The sequence below is a fragment of the Nelumbo lutea genome, chromosome 4 (assembly GCF_056320005.1).
Source record: "Nelumbo lutea isolate HS-2025 chromosome 4, American lotus-T2T, whole genome shotgun sequence".
Classification (NCBI taxonomy): Eukaryota; Viridiplantae; Streptophyta; class Magnoliopsida; order Proteales; family Nelumbonaceae; genus Nelumbo; species Nelumbo lutea.
The window spans coordinates 34,314,745-34,339,786 of record NC_142687.1 but is presented as its reverse complement, the minus strand read 5'-3'; the positions used below and the strand labels follow the sequence as shown (position 1 = coordinate 34,339,786).

The 25,042-nt window shown below is 39.6% G+C and overlaps 3 long non-coding RNA genes across 3 annotated transcripts; 2 read left to right on the top strand and 1 right to left on the bottom strand.

The window, feature by feature from the left end:
• Positions 1–3,920: 3,920 nt before the first annotated feature.
• LOC148855118 (uncharacterized) lies at positions 3,921–6,140 on the bottom strand. The gene is made up of 2 exons (XR_016112556.1): positions 6,017–6,140; positions 3,921–5,685 (listed from the first exon to the last, which is right to left on the bottom strand). It is a non-coding gene; the product is annotated as an uncharacterized LOC148855118 (long non-coding RNA).
• Positions 4,056–5,796, top strand: LOC148855119 (uncharacterized). The gene is made up of 2 exons (XR_016112557.1): positions 4,056–4,956; positions 5,226–5,796. It is a non-coding gene; the product is annotated as an uncharacterized LOC148855119 (long non-coding RNA).
• Positions 6,141–12,292: 6,152 nt separating the features above from the next.
• Positions 12,293–13,475, top strand: LOC148855117 (uncharacterized). The gene is made up of 3 exons (XR_016094821.1): positions 12,293–12,577; positions 12,894–13,061; positions 13,202–13,475. It is a non-coding gene; the product is annotated as an uncharacterized LOC148855117 (long non-coding RNA).
• The last annotated feature ends 11,567 nt before the right edge of the window (positions 13,476–25,042 follow it).

Here is a 25,042-nt window from a genome sequence, read left to right as displayed (position 1 = left end):
TTGGACACCTTCCCTAGCGAAAATAGAGCAGCGGCAGTGGCCATTGTCCTAGTAGTGAATTCCATGTGTCTTTAAAAGACTCCCCATCCGAGAGCTCATCAGGTCTTCCCTAATTTTCAAGTCATACCCCCGACAATTTTAGGTAATTTTGCTTTCTTATGCATTTCCCTTTGCGGCAGCGCTCAAGAAGAAACAGAGAGGGTGAAAGAGGAAGGGAGTGGAAGATGAAGGGGTAGCCACTGCCAGTTTTCACCGCCTCTGTCGAGAGCTCCAAGATGATGAACAGTTCAGAGAGGGGAGGCAATACACCTAAGCAGGAGAAGGTTACCGAGCTGAGAACTTCCACCACTGGCTCGCCGTGTCCAGACGAGGAAGATAAATAGTGCTGACCTCCTCAAGTTTCAGTTGAAAGAAAGAGAAGATGGACAATCGTCTCTTCTCTATTCAGATGAAGGGGGGAGTGAAAGAGAGAAAGGGAATGTCGAAGCGAGAGAGTGAGGTCGAAGGATAAGGAGGTTGTCGTAAATTACATGCAATTTTATATTTGAGAATGATTTTTCTCATATAAACTTTCTTGCAAAACAAATACTGGAAAGTGGATTTTCTCACAAAAATTTTCTCAGCAAATAAACGCATTATAACTAACTGAGAAAATAATTTTTCCTCTTCTCATCCCATCCTTTATAGACATTGTGATCTATGGGAGAAAACAGCCTTTGGCTTATGGCACTTGCCATATGGAAAAATCGAAATGAGGTGTCCTACAACAATAAGATGGGTGTCACCCCAAGAAATTATGGCTGCAAGAATCGTTTTCTGGAATGAATGAATATGCAGATGCTAATATACCTCTTCCGGAACCTAGCCAGAAATCTACCAAGAATCAATTAAAATCAATTTCCATGCCTCAACGAAATCAAATGGAAAATGTGATTTCGGAGACGTTAAAAGGCAAAGCTTTGGGCTGCTTAGCTAGTCACTCTTCAGTTGAATTACTCGCTAGACCGTCCGTCGATCATCATCGAATTGAAGGAGAAGGAGAAAACTAAACAAGATGCTCAACGATTGACTCAAACCCCCCTCCCATATCGTTTACAATCATACTCCAGTCAATATCGTTTACAACCATACTTTTCACAAAGGAAACTTAGAGACCGGATCTGCTACTCATTCGCGCTTCACACGCACATTATACCATACATTGGGAACATCTCCCATACTTATAAGTTATTATTCATGGGAGATGTTCTCAATGCACGGTGGATGTGCATGTGAGGCGCTCCTGTGTGAAGAGCATACCCAGTTCCGCTTATTAAGACTCGACTGGCAGGTTACCACCATGTTAGTCTGGTTTGTGTTGGTTTTCCATTTGTATCCAAAAAAGACCCGAGAATCAAGGCCATTGATGTATTGTAGTGGCCCCACCAACACGTTACTTCATTCATTCAGCCCAGAGCTACAACATTGTGTAGCAAAAATGGATGGTGTTTGCAATTGGTATGGCTTCTATTTCTTTGATAAACGGTATCAGCTCATTGCCATGTAGGCGTTTGTATCAAAATGTTATTTGCTGTCTTTATCTAATAAATGTTTATGTTAGTTTATGTGTAATCCAACTGTTGAAGTAATCTTTATTTTAATGTTTTCTTCAACATCAAACATCAAGGTGCTTATTTAATATTCCACTTATGTGGTGTTTAAGTGTCAACAAATAAGAAAAAAATGTTTATCAATTACTTTTCCTGATTTTAAAGACAAATAAAAAACAAATACTTTTTAAATAAGCAGAAGCCGTACTAAACATCCCCATGGTTTGTACATTAAAATGGTGTTTGGTCCTGTCGTAGTTTTCTTAGAAATCATTATACTTATTCCACGTCCATGCTATGGCCTATGTAGGCGTTTCAACCTTACCTAATGTTATTTTTTGGTTTAGTTATTTAGGTTGTTTTAATTAAAATGGTTGTACTTGTGTCCAAGGTTTAAAATTTTGATGCAATATGCTTGATATGGAGCGTATAGAAATCGGGTGTTTCATCTTTACGCATATCGGATTCATATCGGGGCATATTAATAGCGTATTGATGAAAAAGATATGACCAAAAACTAAAAAATTGGGGGGAAACAAATTTCTTTTCTCCGAAATAAGCCTTCTTTCACCCCCAAATGACTTTAAAATTCCAAGCTTCATTCCAGAGTGTTAGATTTGCAAATGTTTACAAGAAACAAGTGTGAATCGTTAATTTTTTTCAAGAATTTTCAAATTTTGAAAAAAAATGGCAAAAATAAGTAATTTTTTTCACTTTGTTATAATATCTTGTGATTTTTTTTCTTGAATGTTTAAATTTATGTTGACCTACATTTCTTATTAGATTCAAAATCACAATTTTTTTTTTTTTTGTGTTATCATATATTTATGGAAATTTCATGAAGATATTTGGGAAAAATATAAATTAACAAAAAAATTTGAAAAGGTAATTTTTTTCTCTACCTATAAAGACTAAATATGCTTTAAATCTATGGATCTATCTATCGTATCCATAGAACAATTGAAATTTCTTCTTTAATATTTTTTATATTTTTAGAATTAAAAAAATAAATAATAATTAATTATATTTTATCATTTAATCACAACAATTGAATATATTATAATTCTATGGATGATCTATCATATCCACCGACCAATTGAAATTTCTTCTTTAATAATTTTTTTTTTATTTTTATATTTTTAGAATTAAAAAATAATTAATTAATTAAATATATTTTATCACTCTATCATAATGACTGAATATATTATAATTCTATGGATGATCTATCATATCCACAAAGCAATGGAAATTTCTTCTTTAATAAATATTTTTTGAATATATTATATAATGTTTATTTATTTTTTATAATTTTTAGAAATGAATAATAAATAATAAATATTAATTATATTTTCACATAGAAGTTGTGCCAATGCATGTTTTATGGTTGGACAGGAGTTGGGTTTTTCCCGTCCCATAAAACATTAAAACTTAACAATTATAATTTATAAATTATAGTTAAGTATAGGATTTTTAGTGAAATTATAATTAGCTACAATATATTTCTTCATAAAACCATTAAAATATATTAATTTAATGTATATACACCTCATTAAGGTCTTATATTTAGTATTGTTGATGTATTTTTATGATTTATTAAAGTATTTATAGTATTTTCAAGCATATCTATGTGTATCTTAGTTTTTCTTCAATACGCATGTATATACAAGGCGTATCCTGATATGTCTTAAAATTAATTGATTTTCCAATACACTTGGCATTTCTGATACTTTGAATTTTGATTGTCTTGATTTTGATAAAAGTGAAGAAGTCATTTTCATGTTTCTTGCTTAAAGGAAGCACTTTTAGCTTCAAATCCTATGTACTACCTAATGGCACCTAGCCAGAATAAGCAACAATAAACCGACTTATGGGGTTATCTACACAATTCAAACAACTCTCCTGATTTCTAATGCATCAATCATGTATAAACGTTTTTGAGAAAACTACCATCGTACCAAAAACAGCCCAAGTGAAAGAATTGCATTTTAAAATAATGTGGGAATGTAAGACCACAATTTTTCCACCATAAATGACTACAAATAATTTCTCATAATAGATAAGGCTATATTTGATTTGATAGAAATAAATAAGAGAAAGAAAAATTTCCTGATCAGTACTGTACTTTGGCTTAAGTGACAATTTGGTCATCAAACTTTAAAATGTGACAATCCAATACCCAAACTTTCAAAATGCAACAATTTAATACCTGTCGTTAATGGACCATTATTTATGTGTATAACAATACCTCATGTGTGATTTAAGACTTTTGAAAATGTCAAAATTACTCTTAGACATAAAGCACACTGTCCATTATCTTCTTACTCAAAAAGATGAAACAAAGCCCAAGTTCTCTATCACAAACACCACAAAATGCGACTTTTTCTGATAGACCCACTCATTGGATGGTTGGAATTGCTCTAGATCATTCTTGTTTAATATATATTCTAATGAGAATTGTGTCAAGTAAATCCCTAATACAGATGCCGTGTGCCCAAAGTTTCAGCTCCTAGTTGGGCCTAATTCTTTTGGCTCTTGGCTTCCCGTCCGATTTCAATGTCTCACCTGAATCCCCATCGGATGAAGGTTCAACAGATTTTGCAAAGGAATTTGAAAGATCAGCATGAAGATCAACCACCCTCCTAATTTTGTTAAGCTCCCGGATGAGAACCACTTGTCCAGGATCAACCACCCTATGATGCAACCGTTTTCCGCTTGCCTGGACCCTTGTGCAAGCTCGGCTTTCCCACAACACCTCCGGATATTCCCTCGGTTGGAGACCTAACCCCTTTAGGCTGCAGCAGCTAGTTATGCCCACTAGGTTCCAATAGCACCGGAGGAGGTACAGCCCAGGACCAAGGTTCCAATAGCAGAGACTACGGTGGTGGGTTCAGCGTTTGTGATGGTTCATCGTTTGATGGGTTCCCGACGGAAGAAGAGAGAGGAGGTTTGGAGCCGGGGTGGAGGAGATTGACATGGGTGACGCCACATTTTATCAGTCGCCACACCGTGGACCTTCTAATCATCATTGTTTGAAGTGTCGAATGGTAGTAGGCCAGGGGTTCGCATCCGCCCCCACAGAGTGGCCCCCAAAATACATCCCACGCATTATGAGCGCGCCGCGTGTCTTGCCCAAACGTGAATTAAAGAGACTCGTGTGTAGCACATGGGACGGCTATTGGTTCCGCCCCCTTAGCTCCCTCTCGCCCAAAAGGGCGTCATCCCCCTATCCTGGGTTATATTGGGTTCGTATCCTCTTTCTCTAACTCCATCCAATCTCAGAGCTGAAATCCTCCATCTTTCGTAACTCGCCGGAGATTGTCCACCTTTGAATTCTACAAGTTGACACCGACAACCGTTCCAGCAGGAGGTAAGTATTCTCGACGTTCCATAAATTTTTCTCATTTTCTATCTTGGTTTTTTTTCTTTTTTTCTCATTTTCTACAGTTCTCACATGTGAAACCCACCGGAGTGGGAGCCCCCTTCGAGTTTGTTTGTTGGTTTTGACTTTGTTTTTCTTCACTGTAACGAAATCAACTGATTTCTCCATGGTTCCCCTAAAAAACTTCTTGCCTGCAATTTTTACAATTTTTTTCTTCTTTTTCACAAAAATTTTAATTACTTCCATTGGCGATGCAGGCCATGAACGCGAATCAGAGCAGCATGTTGATACTGCAGGAGACCTGCATCGACGCTGCAAGGTCCCTGATGGTGTACGCTCCGGTTTTCATTCCAGCCATGCATGTAGTGATGAACGGCGGTGATTCGGCGTACGTGGCACTGCTGCCCTCGGGATTTGCTATTGTACCAGATGGTCCCGGATCACGTTGTCCCATCAACAGCAACCATCACCATGCTAACGCCAACGGATGCTCGTAGAGGGTGTGGGTGGGTCGCTACTGACAGTGGCGTTTCAGATACTAGTCAATAATCTGCCGACGGCTAATCTCACCGTGGAATCGGTTGACCGTCAACAACCTCATATCTTCCACGGTGCAAAAGATCAAGGCCGCCCTTCACTTGCGAAAACTGAGAGACAGTGAGAGTGAAGGTGCGGGTGGTGGCTGTAACTGTCCTTACTTGCTTGAAGATGACTAATCTAACATTTGTGTAAATAAATAATTAGCAGCAGCATCCCAAGTGGATTGACCGAAATGTATAACTAGTAGTCATTTCCAATTCCAATGTTTGGTTCCTTGTGTCAGCTAGTGCGCAAAAGCATGAAATCACACTAGTGTGTGCATACAGTTTTGAAACTTACATCCGGTAAATTCATTTACCGGAACGACCATCGGCGTCAATCGGTGGAACTTGAAGGGGCTCTCACTCCGACGGGTTTCAGATACGAGAATGGTAGAAAATGAGAAAAAATAAAAAGTAAAAACAAGAAAGAAAATGAGAAAAAATTATGAAAGTCGAGGAATACTTACCTCCTGTCGGAATGATCGTTAAAGTTGACCAGCGGAACTCGAAGGGGACAATCTTCAGCGGGTTACGGAAGGTAGAGGGTTTCAGGTCTGAAATTGGAGAGAGAGGATACGAAGCCAGAATAAGGGGATGATGCCCTTTTGGGTGCGAAGGAGCTAATGGGCGGAATTAATAGCCGTCCCGTGAAATCCGCACGAGTCTCTTTAATTCGCGTGTGGGCGGACATGCGGCGCACCCACAACGTGTGGGATGCGGCGGATGCGAACCCGTAGGCTAGTAGCCACTTTGCCTCGGTGGGTTCCACTAAAAGGATAATGAGATAATGATAAGCTGATGCAAGACATCTTCAGATTTGCGCCCCACAACGTCCCACAGAGCAATCTGGGGCTCAGATGTGAACTCGAAAGTAACACCCTCCCCCTCTCACCTAACTTTTCTCTCTCTCTCTCCATCGTTTTCTTTTGGGTTTTTGCATTTGTATATAAGGACAACTTTTTGCCCATAATAATTAATATATAACTAAATGAGATAATAATGTTTTTGAAAATTTTTCAAATATGGGCATTGGGTAGTGTTGCTGGTCTTCCTCCTCTTTATTCATACGAACGGAACTTCATCAGGAATTGTAGAAATTTGGCAAACAGATTCGTGATCAAACTGTAAAAGAATCGGAGAAAATGCAAATTCGTTCCTAGGATACAACAGAGCCTTGGACGAGAATCTACAACCAGCAAAGTTGAAGAGTCTCCAAAGAAACCTTCTGTGAAATACTGAATACTCTCATCTACTAATTCTAAGGAGTGTAAATCAGCTCCTATTGAAATACTGAAAACAACCATTGTAATTATCCAATGTGAGACAAGTTCAAAACTGGTTTTTTTTTATAAGAGAAAAACTAATTTTCCAATCAAGTGTGCAGGTGCAATTTCTCATGTAATTGATCAATCAAACCCATTGGATTTAATCTCTTATGAGATTAAAATCCAACAATCCCCCACATTCATTGATCAATTACATAGTTCTTTCTCAATCCAAACTACTATGACACAGTTATGCATACAAAAGGTGTTTATCAACTTAAACCTCTTGTTAGTATAGTTATCTCAGAGCCTTGTCAAAGTTATTGGTGGTAAGACCTTAAACCAACTACTCTCATGACAGACTGGAGACACCTATACACATAAAAATATTCAATCTCTGCAAGAATTTCAAATTTTGCTCAACACTGTTATGGCCATGTGCTTCTTTCCTGGTTTCATGAACAATCCCGAGAGCAAACCCAAACCCTCATGAGAAGCGGCACCACTTCTATGTTCACATAGGTGAAGTTCCACTATGTGCTCTGTTATTTGACACATTTCAAAACTTCATTAAGAGTTTATCTCAACCTCTCATCATAATGGACAACACTGTTTATGTTGTGATGGGAAATTTCTCAATGTCAGTGCTAACAGTCACATTGTTGTAACTTGTTGTTACCCATTAAACCCAATACTGATGGCTTTTCAGTTCAGGTTGGATTACCATTACAGGTGACTAAGTAAAGGGTTTTAATCACATCTCTTTGGTTCTCATTCTTACCAATTCTCTAGCTAAACCCTTGGTAAGAGGATCAACCAAGTTTTTACTTGACCTCACATAGGTTATAGTGATGACTCCATCTTGAATCAGTTGCCTAACAAATTCATGTCTCAGACTTATATGTCTGGACTTACCATTGTAGGTACCACTGTAGGCCCTTGACAGAGTTGCCTCACTATCACAGTAAATGAAAATTGGAGGCATAGGACTAAGCCAAAGTTTTATATCCAATAATAAATTCCTATTCCATTCAGCCTCTTTTTCAGCAACCGCTAAAGCTATGAATTCGGATTCCATGGTCGAGTGAGATATACAAGTTTGTCTCTTGGATGCCCAAGAAATCGCACCCTCACTAAGGACAAAAATCCATCCAGATGTGGACTTGTTATCTCCATTACCGGTAATCCAACTTGCATCAGTGTACCCTTCTAGTACAGCTGGATAATCACAATAAAACAAGCCAAGTTCCAAGGTTCTCTTGAGATACCCGAGAACTCTTCCAATTGCCTTCCAATGCTCTGCACCGGGATTACTTATAAACCGACTGAGTTTACTTATTGCAAATGCAATATCAGGTCTGGTACAAAGCATAGCATACATCAAGCTCCCTACTGCACTAGCATACTCAAGTTGTGCAATTGCTCTACCAGTATTTTCTACTAGTTTTATACTAGAATCATATGGCGTGCTATATTCTTTAAATCCTAAATGCTTAAATTTCTCAAATACTTTCTCAATATAATGTGATTGGCTTAGTGCATAGCCCCTACTATGCTTTTTGACTTTTATTCCCAATATGGTATCTACTTCTCCTAAATCTTTCATATTGAAAACAAAGGATAAGTAGTTTTTAGTTTCATTTATGCCAACCATATTTGTACCCACAATAAGCATATCATCCACATAAAGACACATAATTACTCCATAATTTTCAATGAATTTTGAGTAGATGCATCTATCAGCACTATTATGTTTAAAACCAAAAGCTAGAATGCAAGAATCAAATTTCTCATGCCACTGTTTAGGTGCTTGTTTTAATCCATATAGTGATTTAACCAGTTTACAGACTTTCTTCTCGTTTCTAGGAAGAACAAATCCTTTTGGTTGTTCTATGTAAACCTTTTCATTTAAATCACCATTTAAGAAAGCAGTTTTAACATCCATTTGTTGAACAGATAAGTGATAAATGGATGCTAATGCTATAAGTGTTCTAATAGAAGTTGTTTTAGCCACTGGTGCATAGGTGTCAAAGTAATCAATCCCTTCCTTTTGACTAAATCCTTTGGCTACCAATCTAGCCTTAAAAGTTTGCACAGTTCCATCAGTGTTGTATTTTTTTTAAATACCCATTTACATTTTATTGGTTTTGGTCCTGGAGGTAGATCTACTAGTACCCATGTGTTATTTGACATTATTGAATCAATTTCATCATTTATAGCTTCCTTCCAAAAGGCAGAATTTCTAGATGTCATGGCCACACTATAGGTTTTTGGATCATTTTCAATGTTTAGGACAATGGGTATTTTATTTAAAATCTTCTCTCTATCAGCCTCAACCAAAAATACAATTGACTGAATAGAGATAAAATCTGAACATAAATGTTTCTCTGTTCTTTGTCTTTGACTTCTTCTAAGTCCTATTGTAGGTGTTATAGTGTGTCATTTCTTCTTTCAGTCTCATTATTATCAATAGGTATTGAGATATGAGTTTCTCAATCATTTTTTGTGGATTCATTTTCCATAGGTTCAGAACACAGTTTATTTTCAAGGAATTCAACATCTCTAGTTTCAATTATTATGTTGGACTCTAAGTCTAGAAGCCTATAGGCCTTGCTATGTTCTGCATATCCAACAAACATACTTTTCTTAGCTCTGAGTCCTAATTTGGTTCTTTTAGTATCTGGAACTCTATAATATGCTAAGCACCCCCACACTTTTAGATATGCTAAATTAAGCTTTCTTCCTGTCCATAATTCATATGGGCATTTGTTATTAACTCTAGAAACAATTCTGTTATGTAAATGACAGGCTGTTAGGAGTGCTTCCCCCCACAGGTTTAAGGGTGCATTAGCTTTTAACAACATGCAGTTTATCATTTCTGTAAGTGTTCTATTTTTCCTTTCAGCCAGGCCATTCTGTTGAGGGGTATAGGGAGCAGAACACTGATGTATTATTCCAAATTCTTCACAGAAAGAGTAAACTCATTTTTAAAGTATTCAACACCCTTATGACTTCTAAGGATTTTAATTTTCTTTTCTAGTTGATTTTCAACTTCAGTCTTATATAGTTTAAACATGTCAAAGGCTTCATCCTTAGTTCTCATAAGGTAGACATAGGTGTACCTAGAAAAGTCATTTATAAATGTTATGAAGTATCTATTACCTCCTCTAATTAATACACCATTGAGTTCACAAATGTCAGAATGGATTAGTTCTAGAAGTTGAGAAGTTCTCTCAACACTAGGGAAAGGTTTCTTAACCATTTTAGATTTTACACATATTTCACATTTTTTCAGTTGTTTTATTACTATAAGCAATTTTACCTAATTTGCTCATGTTCTTTATGGATTTAAAATTCAAGTGTGCTAATCTATCATGCCATAAAGAGAAAGAATCAACAATATAAGCAGGAAATTTTCCTTCATTAATACTTAATTTGAACATACCATTACAATCATATCCCTTTCCAACAAACATCTCATTCTTGGATATGATTAGTTTGTCGGATTCGAAGACAACTTTGAATCCCCTCTTACAAACAATATTTACTGAGACCAAGTTCTTTCTAATGTTAGGAACATGGAGAACATTCAGGAGAGTTAGTGCCTTTCCAGATGTGAAGTTCAACTCTACGTTGCATCTTCCAGCAACTTTGGCACATGTTTGGTTTCCCATCTGTACCTCCTGGCCATCAGTCACTTCTTCATATGTCTTGAATAAGGACTTGTCCTTACAAACATGGATTGTGGCACCTGAATCAAACCACCATCCAGAAGACAATTCTGCCATGTTGACTTCAGTAATCATGAACACGAGATTGTCTTCTACCATATTTGCAGACTCGGGCATAATGCCCCTTCTTTCTACAAATATAGCATGATTCTTATTGTTCCTCTTTTTGAAGTTCACATCCTTCTTCTTTACTTATAATACAGGGTTAGTCTTCTTCGATCCGTTTTCCACAAAATTTACATTAGATTTCAACATACCGGTCATGGTCTTATCCCTACTATCTCTAATTCGAGAGTCTACTTCAATACGAAGGTGTTGCTAAATTTGCTCCAAGGTAAGTTCTTCAGCCTTGTGCAGAAACTTCTTCCTGTAATCCTTCCAAGAGGGTGGAAGTTTGGCAATGATTGCTCCCACTTGGAAAGATTCAGGAAGGATGATGTTAAGGGATCGAATTTTATTGACTATCACCTGTAGTTCATGAACTTGCTCCAGTATAGGTTTATGGTCGTTCATGGTGAAGTCAAAGTATTCTGCAATAAGATACTTATTCGTACCCACTTCTTGCACCTTGTATTTGAATTGCAGGGCCTTCCAGATTTCTTTTGGAGATGTAAGTTCCTTGTAGAAATTGTAGAGTCGGTTTGATAAGGCATTCAGTATGTGTCCTCGGCACAGAAGTGAGCCATCTTCCCGTTTTGCTCTTTCCTTCTTTAGTTTCTCAGAGTCTTTGTCAATGGGTTTAGGAAGTGATTGCAGATTCGGGTCCAACAGATAGTATAGCTTCAATGTGGTCAGAAAGAAGATCATCTTGTCTTGCCATCGGCTGAAATTTGCTCCATTGAACTGGTCTAGTCGAACAAGATCTTGGTTCATCATCTTGATCGAAGTCATGCTTGCTTCCGCCTCCATTGCAAATTAACATTCTAAAATTGTTGGGGAAGATGGGGTCACTGTAACTTAGGAGAAGCTCTGAGACGCGTCTTAAGACACTGTCTTTAGAATGTTATTTGCCCCCACTCAGTTTTACTGAGTTTGCTGTTGGGTTACAGGCAAATTCGTTCCCAAGATACAACGGAGCCTTGGGCGAGAATCTGCAACCAGCAAAATTGAAAAGTCTCCAAATAAACCTTCTGTGAGACTATAGCAGACTGGACTAAGAGAGAGAGAGATAGTGAATTTCAAAATTGTGTATTTTGGAGTCTGATTCATGCTCCTTAAATAATTTGTGAAGATGTATGAGGAAAATGTAGGTGCTGGTTTAGAGAAGGCACCTTGAATAGTTACAATTTCAAACATTGTGACTGTTTAAAAAGTTGTTAACAGTTGGTGACTGTTAACTTTGAATTGTGCCTCTTGATCACACCCGATCGAATCGTGATTGTTGATCTCATCAACGGTGATCAACGATCATCAACGCACCAAAACCAGAGCCACCCATCGCGAGCCACGTGGGTGCGAGCAAAGTGTGCCTCTAAAGCGCCTCATTGCGCCACACACACGCGCGCGCATTGCGCGGTATCGAATCCCCATACTCTCCTCTACTAATTCCAATGAGTGTAAATCATCTCCTATTGAAATACTGAAAACAATCCTTGTAATTATCCAATGTAGGATAAATTCAAAACTGGCTCTTTTTTTTTTTTTATAAGAGAAAAAGTGATTTTCCAACCAAGTGTGCTGGTGCAACTTCTCATGTAATTGATCAATCAAATCCATTGGATTTAATCTGTTATGAGATTAAAATCCAACACTGACTTCTCTCTCTTGGAGAAAAATAGTTGCAGGATATGGAACGGAAGTCGAAGACGAAAGAAAAAAAACAGGAGGGAATACTCTACCCATCTCGGGTACGCGTATGCCTCCGGAGGCAAAGTTGGCAGCGATCGCTGTGGAACTAAACATACGGCTGAAAACGGCCGATATGCCAGCAGCCATGCAAGAGAGAGTGTTCCGACAGGCTAGAGCACTTATTGATGCCGCCTCAAATAGCTCACGGCCTAACCCCACCCCCATGGCTCTCGTTCTCAAGAAGGTACGATTTAGTAGAGTTATATCTAAAATAAGAAAAAAAAAATCATCTTAACCACCAACTGTTTTAGCTATAGCTCGATTACTCACAGTCCACCCATCTGAGTAGATGGTATTCAGCTCTGGAAAACAGGAAAAGAACTGATTTAAGTTCTCTCTTTGGGTTACTTCCGGAGATTAACGAGGAGTCGATGTACGTTAACGTTTGGGTTTCGGATTGAGACCACAGACGCAGCAGCCCATCAAGAAAGCCGAAAGCGGTTGCATGCACTTACTTTGTCCCTTAACCATGGTGAATTGATGATGACTCAATTTTGCAGGAATTCGATGCGTTGTACGGCCCAGTTTGGCACTGCATTGTTGGGAAGAGTTTTGAACCGTTTGTCACTCAGTCGCAAGGAGGGTTCCTCTACTTTTAGATCAACAAGTTTTGCATTCTTTTCTTCAAAACGGAAGTTCAACGAGTCACCGAGCCTCGTCCTCTATGAGTATGTGACCTCGAAAAATAAATAAAGGAATCTCTCAACCTTGAATTCTTATGTAATGTCCTTCAAGCTAAGATTTACCGGAGACGCTGATCAGTCTTTTTTTTCTTCTTATTTATTTATTATTTTTTTCTTTTTGACAGTTGATGGGGTTCTAGCCTTCTAGCTAGTTTGCCAAAGTTTTTTGGGCTTCTGGTGAAAGTTATGAATACAGACGAGGAGGAGGACGAGCAACAGTACCCAATAAACTTGTTTGAAATTTTTTTGAAAAAGTTATAGCATTCTCGTTATTATATAAAAAAAAATGTTATTTTTATTGATATTAAGATTAAAAAGTTAAACCCTTTTATTTTCTTTGTATATCTGAATTTCTGGACAATGCGAGTTATTTTCTAAGCATAGTACTATAGTTTGTTATTTGGTTGATTATCTAGTAGAGGGAAAAATTAAAAGGGATAACAAATTTGAGGGTTGGTTCTGATTTTAATAGATGATTGATAAAGAAAATTAGATGATACTTGAAGGGTATTTGTATCTTTTCACATACCACTTATTATTGATTAATGACTAATACTATATTATTGCATTTTGAAAATTAGGGTACTGGATTGTTGCATTTTAAAGTTTGAAGACAAAATAATCACTCAAGAAAAAATACAGGTACTGATTAGGCATTTTTCCATAAGAAACAGAAAGTTGAAGAAATGGCTTGATAACCTTCCTTCAACATTTTGTCTTTTGCTCAATTCTATCAAACCGAATACAACCTAATTGAACTATTGCATCATCAATTTGTTTCTTATGCATTTTTTTTTCCTTTTTTTCCCCTTATAAAACAGGTGAATAGGCTGAGTGCTTGCCAAAGATGTATTAATATTTGTGAACTTCTAGCATAGGATGAGTTCTACTGAACTTCTAGCATATTAATATTTGTTTTTTTTTTCCATTTTTTGTCAGAATCCACTCATTTCTTTAAATAATTCATTTACCTTTTCCTTTTTAAAGAAACTGTAGCCTTGATTGGCTTTTTAAAGAGGCTGATTTGGATCAATTTAATTATGGTAAAATCTGTAGCCTAAATAAGTAGGGAAAAGACAAATGACCATTTAAAAACTGAACTGCATTTTGATGACAAATAAAATATCCATAAAAAGCCCACAAATATCAGCCATTTCATATCCTTGATTGGCTTGATCCAAATTCAATTAATTTTCTTTGAAATTTTGAAATCATTGGGCACATTTATTACAAGATTTCTTTGTTCCATTAATGCTGTTTAATTATATATTTTTATATTATTTATTTTCACTAAATAAGTGAAAAAATCCCAAAATTTTCATATTCATTTCAGTTACCGTATTGCACAAAAAAAAAACCAATGAACTAAAAATTCATCACCCCACCCCACCCTAAAAAAATCAGGTCCTTTCTTTCTTGTCTTATAGGTTGAACGAGGGATAGGAAAAGTAAATATTTTTTAAAGATTTCTACTTAGGAATAGGCATATATAAATATCATTTATAAAGAGGTTAAAGTAAAAAAAAAAAAAAAAAAAAAAAAAAAAAAACAACTATTTTGAAAAGTAGCTTAGCTCAGTATCAGGCCAGTTCGGGTATTCCGCAATACAAATAGGTGTTGAATCTTCTTGACATATACTCTCACCATTGCTTTTATCTGCTTCAGAACTGATCGACCATGCCAAGAGTGTTCTGTCTTCATCGTTTATGGCATTAAATACTATGCATTAGGAATGACAATGGAGCGGGATCAGATTTTCCGTCTCATCTCAGACCCTAATTTTAAAAAATTCACATCCCCATCTCTGATCCCTATTCGAAATAAAATTTGTCTTCCATCCCTGATTCCCGACGGAATGGGTTCCTACAGAGACCCGAATTTTCAAATTCTTTTAGATAATAGTATTCTTAATTAAAATAAATAAAAAATTTAAATTATAAATAATGTTTTAAATATGTTTTGATATAACATAAACAATATAATATATATATATATATATATAATCGGGGTCGGGGCAAGTGGGGACCTAAATCCTCATCCCCGGCCCCAACCCCGATCAGGGATTCCTATTAATCCCCATTCCCGACTCTTTCAGGTCGGGGAAGACGAGTCCCCATCGAGGTAGACCTGTTCATGGGCCAGGTAGCCCGACAACCCAACCCTTTATTTTTCGGGCTTGGACAAAACTTCAAGACTATAGGCTCGGGCTTGGGCTTTAAATACCAGGCCTGGTCATTTTCTGGGCTGGGCTGGGCTCGTGCTTTCTCTAATATGCTTGGCCTGATACTATTACATATAATAAAAAAAGCATTTATGTTATATATAGTAAATAAAAATAATATATATTTGTTTCTTAAATTATTAATAAATATTAATTTACTATTAGGAAATACAAATTAGTTTATTAATTTATTAAATTAATATAATATTAGTTTATAAAAGTACAATAAAAATAAGACATTTTGTGTACAGGACGGGCTTTGGGCTTGGGCTCGGGCCTGCACATTTTCTATTGATAAAGAGGCAAAGCCCAGCTCGGCCCATGAACATGTCTACATCGAGGATGGGGAAATTGCCATTCGTACACATTACGGGGGGAATTTAGGGTCGAGTAGAGCAAGGTGCACGTAAGACCCATTGGTTATATCAAGAAGTTGGAGAGGTCGTGAATTGTGATTCCACATGTTTGATCCTATATCTCCTATTTGGAGGGGTGCAAGTGACCATCTCAACAACCGGATCATCAAAGCAACATATAGGTTTTGATTACTATACCATTTTACATACATTTAAAAAACAATTCTAAACAGACTCTTAGGCCCCGTTCGCTTTTCGATAAGTTACTTACCCGGGTAAATGCAATTACTTGGGAAACACTTACCCAAGCAAGTGTATTTATCCATGTTCTTTTATTTCCCAAGTAAAAAAAGGAAATGACCATTTTAACCATAAAAATCATTATTAAAAGGGGCATTTTTGTCCCACTCAAGTGTTGGAAACTTTCCCCCTGAGTGGGAAAGTTATTTAAGTGATACCCATGAAAATAAACCTTACTTGGTCCCCACATTAAACTGAAAAAAAAAAAACATGCGATTCTTGGTCAATGGGAACCAAAATCCCATTGACCAACTTTCCCCCCCCCCCCCTCTCAAAATCCAAAAAAAGAACGTCCCATTAGAGTAATGTTTAGAAAACTAGACTAGCCAATTTGGTCATACCCCAAACAAGAATGTGTTAAAAATTGGCCAAATTTGATGATTGAGCCAGTCCAACTGGAAAACCAATGAACTAGTTCAGGTTTCAAAAAAAAGTAGCTGGTTTTATTTCATTTTTTTACACATAAATTCAAACTTTTGAGGGTCATAACTTTGCATTCGACTGTCCAAGCTAGCTTTTTGTGATCTATGTGATGATAAGGCACCATGCCCCAATATTTATGTTTAAAAAAAGCCTTTTTGTCTTAATTCTAATTTTTTATATTAAAAAATTAAAATTAGATCAAAATAATATATGTTATATTAGAATATAATTATATATTTTGTATATATGTATATAATTAATATTATTATGTATATATTCTATAATAATTTGGTTGAACCTCTAAACCATGAACCTCTCCCTTTTCAAGATTGATGCTCAATCCATTTTTCTAAACATTTCCCTAGAGTATTAATATTAGAATTCCATGTTACATAAAACCTGAATTGATTAAGGACAAATTTCTTAAACTACCCTTATGGTTTAGCTAATTAACTAATATTAGTGCTAACAAAAGAAGTGAAATGTCAAATTTACCCTCCACTATTCCTCAAATTTTCAAAACAAAACCCAATTGATGAAAATTTTTCCCTCCCCTATTACCTTCCATCTTCCTTTCCCACCGTAGGACCTCTATTCATCGTCTTCTATGACGAGAACAGAGGAGTTGTAGCAGCAGTGCACCTCTCTGATACGTGCACGAACTATGTGGCAGTGGTAGCATGAGACTCGGTCAAGTTTGTTAGTTGTAGCATCTTTGAATATCCTTAGCCAGTAGTAGATAAGCTTAGTCTGTTTTAGTCGATATGCTCCAGGGGTGAGCAGTTCCTATTTTAGTTCCTATTTTAGTTCCTATTTTATTTCCTAGTTTGTAGCACAATGAGGCTATAAATACAGCCTGAAGAGAGCGAATAAAAGGGCATTTAACTTTCCTACCGTCGAATTCTTCCCCTCACTTTCCCCTCCTTTGACTCTCTCTCCCTTTACTTAATCTAATCATATCATTGGTATCAGAGTCGGTTCCGACCATGGACATTCGTGGCAAAACCAACGCAGAATTCCACAATGAAGTCAACGAGACCTTAGCATGACATGAATCAAGTTTCGATCAAGTGAACGTTGTCTTACAAGCAGTGTTAACCGAGCTCCAAGCCTTTTGAGCCACATGAACCACTCCCGAGACCAACCCCTTTGCACATGAAGAGTCCTCACACCAACATACTTCTCGTTCCAGCTCCACCCATGATCGCCCTCATCAACACATCAAATTGTCTTTCCCAAAGTTTAATGGGGATGACCCAAGTGGCTGGATTTACAAGGCAGAGCAATATTTTGAATTCCAAAATATTGTATCGGACCAACAAGTGCAACTAGCTTCCTTCCATTTAGAATGCATCGCCTTGCAATGGCCCAGATGGTTGACAAAACATCGTGGACCGCTCACATGGGAAGAATTCTCAAAGGTTGTGCTACATCGATTTGGTCCAACCGACTATGAGGACCCGTCGGAAGCTTTAACTCGCCTTAAGCAAACCACAACTATGGCAGCTTATCAAGAAGCTTTTGAAAGGCTCTCCCATCAAGTTGACGGCCTACCCGAGAGTTTTCTAATTGGTTGTTTTATTGCAAGACTTTGTGATGACATTCGCATAGACATGAAGATTAAGCAGCCTAGAACCTTGATAGATACGATCGGAGTGGCTCAACTAATTGAGGAACAAAATAAATTACAAAGGAAATCGAACTAGCAAGTTCGTTCCCAACCAGCCATAGTAACACAGAGGGTGTCACCTAACCCAATAGCTGGTGTGCTAGGGCCTCCACCAACCCAGTGCACGAACTAGGTTCCCAGTGCTCCACCAGCAACATTCCGGCGAATCACCAACCAGGAGGCACGAGAACATCGCGAGAAGGGGGTCCGTGGTTTTCTCGGTTTATCAGGTTACTACCGGAAGTTTATCCATAACTTTGGAAGCATGGCAGCTCCTTTGACCCAACTCTTGTCCAAGGGAGGATTTCAATGGAACGAGACAGCAGAGCTGGCCTTTCAACAGTTGAAGAAAGCACTAACTTCACCACCAATTTTATGTCTTCCGGATTTTTCTCAATGATTCGTGGTTGAGTGCGATGCGAGTGGAACTAGAATTGGTGCAATCCTTACCCAGCAAAATCGACCGGTGGCATATTTTAGTGAAGCACTGAAAGGTTCGGCCTTGGCACTATCCACCTATGAGAAGGAGATGTTAGCTATTGTCAAAGCCATTAAGAAATGGCGCCCCTATCTGCTTGGGAAACCCTTTACAGTCCGCACCGACCAAAAAAGCCTTAAGTATCTACTCGAGCAACGGATAACTACACCAACACAAACACGGTGGCTGCCAAAGATACTTGGTTATGACTACGAGATTGAGTATAAAAAAGGGGTTAAAAATCAATGTGCGGATTCCTTGTCTCGTATAGTTGAATCTCAAATTCTGTCAATCTCTATACCACATGCGAATTGGTGGTCGATGCTGCAAAAAGAAGTCAAACATGATGCATTATATGAAGAAGTGGTGAAGAAATGGCCCTCCTGTTCAAACCACAAGCTGCTCCAATGAAATGGAGTGTGGTTCAAGGGGGACAAAATTTATTTGAGCCCAACCTCAACCTTGATTTTAAAGGTAATTTCCGACTGTCATTCATCTCCAGTAGGTGGGCACTTTGGATTCCATAAAACCCTCTCTCGTATCAAGTGTAGTTTCCTTTGGCCTAACATGCGTCGGGCGGTGAAGGAATTCTTGCAACAGTGCGATGTATGTCAGTGCTTCAAGATAGATTGCATGAGACTAGCGGGGTTGCTTCAGCCGCTACCAGTTCCCACTCAAATGTGGACAGATGTCTCGATGGACTTCATCGAGGGGTTACCATCTTCCAATGGGTATACTGTTATCATGGTAATTGTTGATCGGTTGACAAAATATGCCCACTTCATACCCTTAAAACACCCATTCACTGCCAGGACTGTCGCCAACATTGTCCGCTTACACAGAATTCCAACATCAATTGTTAGAGACCGTGACAAGGTGTTTATCAGCTCATTTTGGCAAACACTTTTCCAAATGCATGGGACGAAGTTGTGTATGAGCTCAAGTTACCACCCCCAAACCGACGGACAGACCGAAGTCGTTAACCGAACATTGGAACAATACTTACGATGTTTTGCCGGTGACCAGCCGCGGAAATGGCTCAAATGGATTCCTTGGGCGGAGTATAACTACAACGCATCCACTCACTCTTCCACGAAGATGACACCCTTCGAAGCAGTTTACGGTATCCCACCCCCAAGTCTACTGGCTTATGTACCAGGTACTGCTCGCGTCAGGGTAGTAGATGAGTACTTGCGTGATCGAGATATCATTCTACGTGAGTTGCAACACAACCTTCGGATAGTTCGGGATCGGATAAAATGTCAAGCCGACCAACACCGACGTGAGGCTTCATTCGTCGTGGGTGATTATGTGTATGTGAAACTGCAGCCTTACTGACAGACTTTTGTGGCTTTTTGGCGCTCTATGAAGCTCGCCCCACATTACTTTGGGCCATATCCAATCATTGAAAAAGTGGGTTCGGTGGCCTACCAATTGGCCTTGCCTCCTGGCTCTCAAATCCATAATGTGTTCCATGTCAGTTTGTTACAGAAGCAATTGGGACCAATCACCCCAACTTCCACCCAACTTCCCCCAATCTTGGATACTTCAACCATTCTTCCACAACCGGAAGCTATTTTAAATCGACGTTTTATCTACAAGGGTAAATACCGTCCAAAATCTAAAATTTTTGTGAAATGGATAAGAGCACCAGCGCTGGGTAGTCGATAAAGCTCCAGGGGTGAGCAGTTCTTATTTTAGTTCCTATTCCAGGGGTACCATTTAGCTTTCCTACCGTCGAATTCTTCCCCTCTCTTTCCCCTCCTCTGACTCTCTCTCCGTTTACTTAAACTAATCATATCGCTCTCTTGTTATCATCGGCTCCAACACATGGCCGACTGTTTTTTCAATGAGTTTGCTATAGTCGACGAGATTTTTGGCAGAGAGAAGGTATTTAATGCACTTAATCAAAAGAAGATACAATAGTACCATTTCACTACAGTCATAATTGCAGGCATGGGCTTTTCTTTACGGATGCCTATGATCTGTACTGCTACTGCCTCTCACTCGTCACCAAATTGATTGGTCAGATATACTACCTTGTTGATGGCGTTGCATTCTGTGGCACACTCATCGGCCAACTTTTCTTCGACTGGCTCGGTGATAAGATGGGTCGTAAGCGTATCTCTATGGCATGACCCTCATGCTCAATCGCTTCCGGGCTTTCATATGGACAAGATGCAAAAGCTATAATGGCCACTCTCTATTTCTTCCGCTTCTGGCTCGGATTCAACATCGGTGGTGACTACCCAATTTCTACCAAAATCTAGTTTGTATGAATACGCCAACAAGAAGATTCCTGGGACCTTCATTGTTGTTGTCTTTGCCATGCAAGGCTTTGGAATTTTGGCCGGTGGGATGGTGGCAATTATCTTCTCTGCTGCATTCAAGGCCAAATTCCATGCCCCAGTTTACAGGTTTGCCAACGAATTGAAGTAACTAAATTGGCCGGTCGAGAAATCTGTGCCCGGAACTCTTCTGAGAAGATGTCAAGATGTGGAGACCTAGAAGGTGAGATCCGACAACGGATCTCATTAGTGGCACTTCAGAATTCTATCTTTTAGAATTTTGGCTCCGGCGACTTGTGTCCAACTCCGACAACTTATGGTAGGCGGGCATCATATCATCTGGTGCTGTGCTTTGCCAGGTCTAATAGGCACAGTTGGTGAGCATCGAGAACAAGAGAGGTGAACCGCTGCTGCAACTCCTTTGTTCTCGTCTTAAAGACATGAACAAAGGCCCTATGGTGGGAAAGGAAGATGGAAATGAAATAGGGGATAAAGGGAAAGATGAGATAGTAGTGAGAGGATAGAGAGGAATCGGGAGGAGAATGGGTTCTTGACATTGCCGCTATGCTCTTCGTCTCAAGGTTGAGGACGGTGAACATGTCACAAGAAGGGTATTTTAGGAATTTTAAAAATTACATGATGTCACATGTAAGCGAAGTGTGAAGGAAAGTTAACGGCAAAAGAGGTTTTAGATAGTTGTTAGAAATAGTAGGAGTATTTTAAGGCAATATATAAATAATAAGGGTAAAGTTAGTCAATTAGCTGAACTGTAGGGATGGTTTAAAAAATTTGCCCATTGATTAATTGTTTGATCAGTCCAGACTTAAAAATATTTGCAATACATATCCAATCTATACTATATATAAAAGTGTGAATGTAGTATGAAACTTTTTTGAATCAAAATTATCCTTTATTTTTTTGTTTGAAAAAGGGTATAAAAGTTATTTTATTATAGCTTTAACGACTACTATAATGGTCATATTTGTGTATTTAATCCACTCTAATTGTAAGGGTTGAAAATGTAACTTCAATTATTACTTTCTACCTTACTTAATCCCCTCTCATTAAATCTTATACTTAAAGGTATTAACTCACATTTTCTCGTATTAAGTTCTATATTTAAGTTATTTTTCATCAATAAATGGTACTAATTAGATCTATCTCAATATTTTTAACAATACAAAACTCATTTTAAAACTGGCTAAAAACAAGAACATTCTTTAACCAAGTGATGACTAAGCAATTCAACCATTGGAATCTAATGGAGGACGATTTGACCCGACCTATGAAACGGTGACACGTGGACACAAACTCAGCACGAGCGACAGCTCAGCATTGTAGCCTAGTAAGACCAAGTGATGGGCCCATAAAGCAGCTCGCTACATTGTAGATCACAAAAGGAGGAGCTCGCCACAATGCGAGCTCCGGGTTCCCTGAGCTACCTTTGAAAGGATACTCCAAGGCAATTTTAGCTCGCAAGCTAGGGGAATTAGCTCGCCCAAGCTCCCAAGCAGACAAATCATCCCAAGGACCAATTCTATTAAGGGTAATCCTGAAATATTCCAAGCTCGCTACAAAGTAGCTCGCGAATGAGCCGCGTGAGCACTCCTCAGGAAGCTTCTATCTGACAGGCCATACCGATCGGACTGCGCCATGTCCCTTACTGATGGCACAGTCCCTATCTTTTTGACAATCTGCGTCCACGTCTCTCAGCAGGCGAAAGTGTGCCTGCTACTTTGGAGACATGTCACTCACCCGTACGAGAAGTACGTCACAACGGTCACCTGCGCAGCCCTGGCAGGAAACAGCTGTGGTAGGAGCCCAGTGGCGGTTATGCCTGACCTGACATGAACGCCCCTATAAAAGCCCTCAGGGCAGAAGAGAAACTTCTTCTTGAGACTTCTAATCTCTCGAGTATAGTGATAACGTGCTATTTGCACTCTTAGCCTTCGTCTTCTCCTTGCTTCTCCTATAGAGTACTAACTTAAGCATCGGAGTGTTCCTGCCGGGTAAGCTCCCACGGATTCTTCTTCTTCTTCATCTCAGGTATCTTCTAGGAGCCACATGAGTGCCAGTTAGGAGTGACCGGATCGCGCTACATCATTTGGCGTCGTCTGTGGGAAACGCTTCAAAAAAGTCTTTTTCTAAACCTTCACAGCTCTTTCTTCCTTGAAAACTTGACACTCATGGCTTCCTTAAGCAACATCGGATGAAGCATGGAGATGGATAACTCCAGGGAACAACCCCAACTTCCTACTGCCTACATTGGACAGTTCACCGTCCCCCTCTCAGCAGACGGGATCCCTAGTTTGAACGTGCCTCTTATAGGGGCACCCGTCGCTGCTCCACTCCCTACTACAGTTGGAGCAACCTTCACCGAACCCTCGGTTGTGCCCCCAGCGGCCAACCTGAACCAACTGGAGGACTTGGTGCAGTGCATATGGGCCATGCATGCCCAAATGCAACAGTTTCAACAGTTCCAACTCTATCAGCAACAGGTGCTACACCAGGTTTCCCAGTACCTATATCAACAGTAATTCCCTCAACTGCCTCAACCCCAGCTTCAACAGCCATAGCTCCTCCCTCGGTACCCAGCCTCACAGCGAGCTAGGTCTCGCCGTAAGGAGGAGCACCTTTCTCACCAAGGAGAGGCCCCCCAGAACCCTCCTAGGAGCCAGGCCTCCTCCTGCGGCAAACAAGAAAGACTTGCCACTTCGGTCTCACCGCGGGCAGTCAGGTCGGAAGGACCTCAGCTCGCCAAGTCCATGTCGCCTCAGCCCTCCAAGCCCGATACCCCATTCCTAGAGAACCGGTTCAAGATTCTGGCCACAAGCTCTAAGCAGGATCCCTCTATCCGCAGTCATCACCAGCGGCCTGAGCTACTTTCTGCACACACCATCCTTGACAGCACAGAGGTGAGCAACCCACCAAGAAGTAGAGACACCGTCGCCGAGCCCGCAATCTGGCACCCACGACTTGCCCGAGCTCGGAGGCAAAGAAGAGGTAAGCTCGGGCGAAGTCAAGGCTCCCCTCCTTTCAGTTCAATCCCCCTTATCTCCCGAGCTCCAAGCAGTCTCAATGCCTAAAGATTTCAAGCTCCCCCCTCTTAACAATTACGACGAGTCGCTCGACCCAAATGATCATGTGGATGCCTTCCAATCGCAAATGCACCTGGCGAGAGCCAGTGAGTCGTGCATGTGCGTGGCCTTCTCCACCACTTTCAGAGGAGTAGCCCGCACATGGTACCAGAACCTAGCGCCCGAATCAATAAGAAGTTGGGCATAGTTCACACAAGCCTTCACGTCTCACTTCGTTACCTGCAAGCGGTGCCCGCGGACTAAAGAAAGCCTCCTCAACATAGTGCAGAGAGAGGGAGAATCCATCTAAAGCTATGTCAAGCGGTTCAACGATGCTTGCATGCAGATACCGCACCTGGACCCTGCCGTGCGCCTCGCAGCAGCCAAGAAAAGCGTGATGTACAAAGAGTTCAAATGGCACATGGTCGTCAACCAACCGGCGACCATAACCCAATTCTTAAGCTCACGGAGAGGTTTATAGCTATCGAAGAAGAGATCAGCCAGAAGGGTGAGGGCATGCCCGAAAAGAGGAAAAGAGAAGGAGAGCCTTCCAGTCAAGGGGACAGCCGAAAGAAAAAAGATGCAACTCGGGGGGCAAAGCTGGGTCAGTCGTTCCGAGCTCCTGTAGCGGACCGAACTGATTACACCCCACTGAACGCGAAGTGGGCCAAAATCCTGATGGCGATTAAGGATGCCCCGTATGTGAAGTGGCCACCCCATTTGAGGGGAAATCCCAATGAGAGAAACAAGAATTTGTATTGCAGTTTTCATAGAGATCACGGTCATAGTACTGAAAATTGTAAAAACATCCGCGACGAGATTGAGGAGCTCATCCGTCATGGATATTTAAGTTACTTTGTACAAAATAATAATAATAATAATAATAATAATAATAATAATAATAATAATAATAACAGGTCGGCAAGGGGAGCACGGTAAGGATGCTCCCGAGTCCAGCAGCAGGCCGTTCAAACAGTCATAGAGGTAGTCTCCGGAAGAGAGGCTGGTTCGGGGCACCATCCATGTGATAGTGGGAGGTTCGATCGTCGCGGGTTGTACTTCAGTAGCAGCTCGGACGTCAGTTCGTGAGGCCGCTCGGGAAGAACAGAATCCTCCGAAGCGGCCGAGGACAGAAGAGCCAATTTTCTTCACGG